This window comes from Aulostomus chinensis, chromosome 1, assembly GCF_037954235.1.
Source record: "Aulostomus chinensis isolate RoL2024-O1b breed Wild chromosome 1, RoL_Achi_v1.0, whole genome shotgun sequence".
Lineage (NCBI taxonomy): Eukaryota > Metazoa > Chordata > Actinopteri > Syngnathiformes > Aulostomidae > Aulostomus > Aulostomus chinensis.
Genome location: NC_141320.1, coordinates 7,954,106 through 7,960,201, shown reverse-complemented (window position 1 = coordinate 7,960,201; position 6,096 = coordinate 7,954,106). Strand labels below are relative to the sequence as shown.

Below are 6,096 nucleotides of genomic sequence, written 5' to 3'. Positions count from 1 at the left end.
TTCAGTCACGTGACTGGATGACTTCTGTCACATGACTGGATGACAGTGTAGATGCCAATGTAGAGGTTGGGGAAATCGTCTCTGAGAATCCAGCTTGAACCCACAGCCTCCTTGTTTTCCAAAAACCCAAACAGCGACCATCAGACATGTTATCCATCTGACATGTTTTAGTGTCAGCACAGGTCATAGCGCTGAGACTGAACTCTCATTCTCCTCCAACTATTATTTCCACCTCACACTCCTGCAGATATTCAAGTGAACAGGGAACACAAATTTATGCTCAACTTCTCCTGTGTATTCATCCACAGTCACTAAACAACAACCAAACCAAACAAAAGGGGGTTTGCTAGCATGGCGATCAGCTGTAGTTCACCATCTTATCCAGGTCACATGACTCAGGAGTAGCGTGGCCGTCTGGCAACCAAAGGGTGGCTGGTTTGATCCTCACTTTCTCCAGTGACCATGTCAAAGTGTCCTTGAGTAAGAGACTGAACCCCTAAATACTTCTGATGAGTAGATTGGCTCCTTGCATGGCAGCCTTCAGCATCAGTGTGTGAGTGTGTGAATGAGAGGACATTGTTCAGCTCCTTGAGTGCTGCTGAGGTAGAAAGGCTCTGTACAAACTGAGTCCTTTTACCATTTCTTTCCTGCTTCTAGCAGCGCTGTCGTCACTTCCTGTGACCGTGGAGGGAAGGGGTCCCCCTTCAGAATCAGTTTGATATCATTGTTACTTCCTCTTCAACACGCCTTTAGCAGACCAACTCACAGAACAGCTCAGTGAGGTAGTGTGGCCGAGCGGTCTAAGGCGCTGGATTTAAGCTCCAGTCTCTGAGGAGGCGTGGGTTCAAATCCCACCACTGCCATCATGTCCCAGGTCACTGGAGAGGTGTGGCAGGTCTCTCACAGCCTCTCCTCTCTCTTCCACTGAGGTCTTCAAACCTGTGACCAAAAGAAGAACCCTCCTCTGAGTCCACAGACCTGAGCATTGCTGCTCTGACTGCCAGGTTACCTCCTGGTGATCATGGTGAGGTAGTTAGTTGTTCCTTTGTTTTTTGACAGAGGCTTCATTGTGAATTAAATAATTTTAATTCTTTACTTGAAGTTTCACGCTGTTTCGATTGAAAAAGGCCAGTTCCTGGAGAAGATCTTCTAGGGGTCCAGGTTAAAGCAGTGCCCCAGCTGGCACCAGGCGCTGACCCAGGTCCTGCATGGGAGATACTGTCAGTTCTGTTCTGCCCTGCTCACAACCACAGGCTGGTGTTGAGCAGTGCAGCAACCAGGGCCCCAGTCACCAAGAGTATAAAGGCTGGTCATTGTGGCAGTGGGAGGAGTCAAAATGAAGACAGACCAATGTGAGCAGGACGTTCCTGGAGAAGTCAGAAGAACTTGACCATGTTTCCTACAGTACCCAGGAGGCCTGGTAGTTGTTGAAGGAAGCTCCAAAAGCAAAGAGCAGACAGCAGGACATCAAAAGAAAAGATCCAGACACTAAAACTACAAGTAGAAACAAGAAGAAATACTAAAAGCTTTGGAAAGATACTACAAGGTTGGATATACATTATTATATACACTACTATTCTCATTGACTCCTAAAGAGGGACAGGAAACATTAGAATGTGGATCAGATCAGCTGATTTCAGTGTTGAGTCCATCCCTCCATCCACTTTCTGTTCTTATCCTTTAAGGGTCATGGGGGGGGGGGGGGGCGATCGCAGGTGACATTGGACAAGAGGCAGGGTTCACCCTGGACAGGTCAGAATTCCTGATGATGTCATCAGGGCTTTGACAGTAGCTAGAATTCTGTCTTTGATCTCAGGAGGACATGAAAGAAACACAACTGAGGAAAGAAGAGGAGAACATTCAGCTTCATTAGAAACACTTGAACTGTTGAACAGTAGAATTTGTTAGAAACAGTTTACAACACTGAGTGACAGGATTGAAGAGGGAAGGTTTTCTACTTTAAAATTAATTTGTAACTTTAAACTGGAGATGAACATTTTTAGTGGTTCATATTCTAACATACAGAGGAAGTCATGTCATTCCCTTTTTTAAAAAAGAAAAACATGTGAAGCTCCTCCCCCCAGCTCCAGATGGACAGACAGACATGAGAATGACAAGGAAGCAACAAGTGTTGTGCTCCTGTAACAAAGTTAAGAGTTGTGATCCCACTTGCCATTTAAAACACATTCACAAAACACGGGAACTGGGGTTTCCTACTGCAATTAAAGGCAGCACCCCCTGTGGTTTAGGGTCGTGCACCCCGGGGGGTAGCAACAGTCGGACCTCGCTGCCTCCGGGGTAGGTGTATGACTTATGAGCTCTGTCTTTGTTTTATATTAATTACTTTATTTTAATATGAAGGAGTGGTTTAAGTTATATTTTGAATCATAAAGCTCCCGTACAGTCGAGCCTGTCCTTTTTTTTTTATAAAAAGCTGACTGTGTTTTTCTTTTATTTTTGTTTACAAATGGCTAGAGTTACACGTGTTAGCTAACCTGCACTTTTTTTCATTTTACTTCCTGCAGCCGTGTATGTGTGTGTGTGAACGGCCGAACTGGACTGACTGTGTGTTAAATCTCCATGCCAGGTACGCATTGTTATTTTATGTTCATTTGTGGATTGTATGAACAGTCGGACCTCGCTGCCTCCGGGCCGTGTATGTGTGTGTGTGAACGGGCGAACTGGACTGACTGTGTGTTAAATCTCCATGCCAGACGAGAAATAAACGGCGAGTGTGCCAACGGTGAAACAGACTACCTCGTCCTTAAATACACAACGCAAGTGAAGTACAAGAACCGCTACACTCCTCTCCAGTGCTCTGGTGTTCATTTTTTCTCATTTTGAAATTCAACAGCTTCTGTCATTGATTTGACAGGAAATGTTGATGACACACTGGGATTTTTGTTCTCCTGCTGTCACTGTCAAGTGCAGCTTAACATGAGAGGTAGCAGGATCATTCATGTGTTCATGTTTCCAGCAGACAAGGAGGAAACCTGGGAGGACTTCAGTGACTTTGATCAGTGGTTCTCACTTCATCTTCTCAGTATAAAGTTCAAAGCGAGCTGGCCAGGAGTTGAACCTAGAATCTTCTGATCCGTAGTCAGACGCGTTATCCATTGCGCCACCAGTGAAGAAGCTGCTGTGTTCATGTGTGCTTGCTTTTACAGAAAATCCCAACAAGGTGGTGGCATTTTCAGGGGACACAATGGTGCAGTGGTCAGCACTGTGGCCTCCCAGCAAGAAGGTTCAGCTCTCCTCCTATTTGGTTGCTAGGAACCTGAATCAGGCCTCAGTGGAGCGGTGCTGCTGAGGCTGAGTGAGGCTGAGTGAGGGACTGAGCAGGAGCCAGCAGGTCCAAGCAGGTTCAGGCAAACTCCCCTCGGTCCACCAACATCAAAGCAGAGGAACTGAGTTCATCTAACAAAATGATTCATATCATCTCCTCTTGGAATGTTCTGGAACTACAAGTACACTTAAAATGGCTGACTTATGACAACAGAAGGAACTTTGAAGTAGATTTGATTTATTTAAGTCAGTGACAGTCTTTTTTTCAAGAATTTAGTTCAGGTAACTTGATTGTTTTACTAAGATGAGCTTTAATGTTATACCATTGAAAAAAGACCTTCATGTATTTATGATGACATCACCAATAGGAGCCTTCCCAGTCTGTCAGGGGGTAGAGTTCAGTCACCACCAATGACATCAGAGTCAGAGTTAGAGATCAAAGACAGACATTAAAGTCTCACATTAAAGTCTCTTATTAAAAAAATTAAAGTGTTATATCTTTGAAAATATACTGCAATACATGAAATATTATATTTACATGAATGGTAACCTCGTTCTTATATTCTTTAATATACTGCAATAGTAATGGACCCTCTATGACACTGTAGTGATGAATCTATCAAGGAGTACAAATGATTATAATCTGAGAATTTTGAAGTCAAGTTTGAGATCAGTTAGATCCTCTCTCTCCCTCCCCCCTCTCTCTCCCTCCCTCCCGCCCTCTCTCCCTGTCTCCCCCCCTCTCTCCCTCTCTCTCTGTCTCCCCCCTCTCTCCGTCTACCCCCCCTCTCCCTCTCTCTCTCTCTGTCTCCCCCCCTCCCTCTATCTCTCCCCCCCCCCCCTCTCTCTCTCAGGAGCTTTTAAATGAATATTTTAATAAAACAGAACAGGAGACTGAAGAGTGATCACTCAAACCCACAGGCTGAATGGGACATCTCTTAAAAATATTGAACCACTGAGTAAAACCATAGAAGCGCTCCTGTCTAGTCGGTGCTAACAAGTTAGCTGCTGAGTGAGTCCAGCTGTGCTGTCTAGGAATCCTGGTCAAAAGCCTCCACACATCAAACAGCTGGTGTGTTGGTGGATCTGTGGATCCTGCTGGAAGAAGCAGGGTGGAGCTCTGAATGCTTCCTGTCTCAAAGAGCTTCTCTGTGCAGCTCCCATCAGCTCCTAAAAACAGGAAACCAGCAGATTCACTGTTGAACGGTGGCATTAAAATGTCTCAAAAGCTGTCCTGTCCACCATTTGTTGGTGCAAAGACATTTAAAAACACCAGTTGAACATTTTCCAAAGTTGCTCTCACCTTCTTTCAAACACCTGGAATGATTTCCTCCAAACCAAAAGAAACTGGTGAAAAAAACAACAACAAAAACTCCTGGAGAATCAAACTCCACCCTCTGCTCCAACTGGACTTGGGACTTCAAATGACCCCCATTAAAAGCCTGCCTGCATCCCCATTCACTGACTGTTGTGCTGTGGGTCTCCTGGACAAACATGGCAGGATCCTCTTGATCTCCAGGAGTTTAAAAGAGCAGCTCTTTTAAAATGGGTTCTGGCTCCGTTCAGGTTTAGAGAGCTGAGACTAAAATCACACATGAATGAAAGAGGGAACCCAAGAAAACAAGTCAGCGTGAAAGAGGAGCAGATTTTAAAACTCCTCATCATTTCCACCTCCAGGAGTGAAGCCTCCCGGGACCCAAGAGGCTCCAGCTGGCAGAGCTCTCACTGGTTTCTCCACCACCTCGCTAACCTGAGCTGGAGCATCTGAGAACCAAACAGTGACCCCCTCACTCCAGAGCCGACTCCACAAACTCTGAGCCCCCACTTTACCCACAGCCAGCAGGCCTCCTCAACACTGCATGACACACGACGACTAAATTTAACACTGAAGCGTCTCATCAAGAGATCTGTCACAGGTGTGTAATGTGACTCCTAAGCACCAGTAGAGCCTGTTCATCGTCCCTGGGGGGCTCCAACCACCAGCCTCTCGGTTAACAGCCGAGCGCGCTGACCGATTGCGCCACAGAGACTCTGAGGCACCTGCTTTTCATGAAGAGTTTTCAGGCTAAATTCAGTGTGTGAGGTCCACACTGCACATTTGAGGGACCATGAAGGACAGAGGAGAGTCTGACTGTCATGGTGAAAGCCTTCAGCACTAGAACTGAAACAGCCCCACCATCTTAACCCCCCCAGAACAAACAGGCTTCATCAGAAACAGACACACCTCCTAGAACATCCAGAGATCATCAGTCTGATTAATAGAACATGGCAAACAAACAAGAACATGTTATTGTTTGATCAGAAGCTGAAACAATGTTTCTATGTTTGTCTGTTCTGGTCTGAATGAAAGAGGAGGTTTTCTTGGTCATGTGACGTGGATGAGAGTTCAACTAGAACTTCCTGCTTCAACAGGATTTTAGTTTGTTGGGATTTTGTCAAAGACACCAACCAAACCTCTGAGTGGTGCAGATGTCTGCTGCCTCCTCAGAGCAGACTGGAGCTCAGCCTCACTCACCTGTGGGAGCCCCAGCAGAGCCACCGTGTGATGGAGTTTCAGTTTAGGCTCCAAGGTCCTGGATTGAATTGGTGTTTTGTGTTTTTAGGCCTCCTGGCACCATCAGTGGTAGAGCAGAGTGGAGCAGAGGAAGCGTGCTGGGCCCAGAGGTCGATGGATCGAAACCATCCTCTGCTAAAAGAACAAAATAAAATGAACCTGTGTTTTTAGAAATGTGTGTCTGTTAAAAAGAGGTTCATAAGGATTTTGTCTTCCTCCACAATCACCAACCATTGTGAGAGTTAACAACAGTCCAC

General features: G+C 45.7%; 1 non-coding gene across 1 annotated transcript; it reads left to right on the top strand.

The window, feature by feature from the left end:
• The first annotated feature begins 781 nt into the window (after window positions 1-781).
• trnal-uaa (transfer RNA leucine (anticodon UAA)) lies at window positions 782-863 on the top strand. Its single transcript has one exon. It is a non-coding gene; the product is annotated as a tRNA-Leu (tRNA).
• The last annotated feature ends 5,233 nt before the right edge of the window (window positions 864-6,096 follow it).